Raw genomic sequence first — 1038 nt, 5'->3', positions numbered from 1 at the left:
CATACATACATACATACATACATACATACATACATACATACATACATACATACATACATACATACATACATACATACATACATACATACATACATACATACATACATACATACATACATACATACATACATACATACATACATACATACATACATACATACATACATACATACATACATACATACATACATACATACATACATACATACATACATACATACATACATACATACATACATACATACATACATACATACATACATACATACATACATACATACATACATACATACAAACATACAATAAATGTTTCCAACGAGAAACCTTAGAAAATTTTTCCTATTTCAGTCCAGTCTTGCGATATGTGTTATTTATGTTCATATTTTTTGTTGAATTATTATTGTGGTTATTATTGTATTACATTTTTTTCAAAATTTTTACTGTTATTTTTTCAAAGGGGTATTACGCACACACACACACACACACACACACATACATACATACATGCATACATGTATGAATGTATATTCATACATACATACATGCATACATGTATGAATGTATATTCATACATACATACAAAAATGTAAAACAACAACTTTTTTACCAGAAGAATCATTTGAAACGAGGTTCATTCTAATTGGACTTGATTCCAAACAATTTATGTTATGTATGGCTCAATAATATGAACGTATGTCTGCATTAGTTGATTGAATTCCGGCCGCTCATTTGAATTCCCCTCTCTTTCTCTCCTCTCTCTCTCTCTCTCTCTCTCTCTCTCTCTCTCTCTCTCTCTCTCTCTCTCTCTCCTCTCTCTATCCTTCTTTCTTTTTTTTTTCTTCTTTTTAATTTTTTTTTCTTTCGCTCTTTCTGTTTCATTTTTACTTTCTTTTGAGTTTTTTTTGTTTTTTTATTTGTTTTACACACAATTACAAAAACACATGCACACAAACAGACACAGACAGACACAGACGGACACACACACACGCACACACAAACACAAGTAAATACAAATAGTATTAAAAATAATAATAATAA

This window comes from Helobdella robusta, assembly GCF_000326865.2.
Source record: "Helobdella robusta unplaced genomic scaffold HELROscaffold_1533, whole genome shotgun sequence".
Classification (NCBI taxonomy): Eukaryota; Metazoa; Annelida; class Clitellata; order Rhynchobdellida; family Glossiphoniidae; genus Helobdella; species Helobdella robusta.
The sequence above is the reverse complement of the archived record's forward strand: the minus strand, read 5'-3'. Positions refer to the sequence as shown.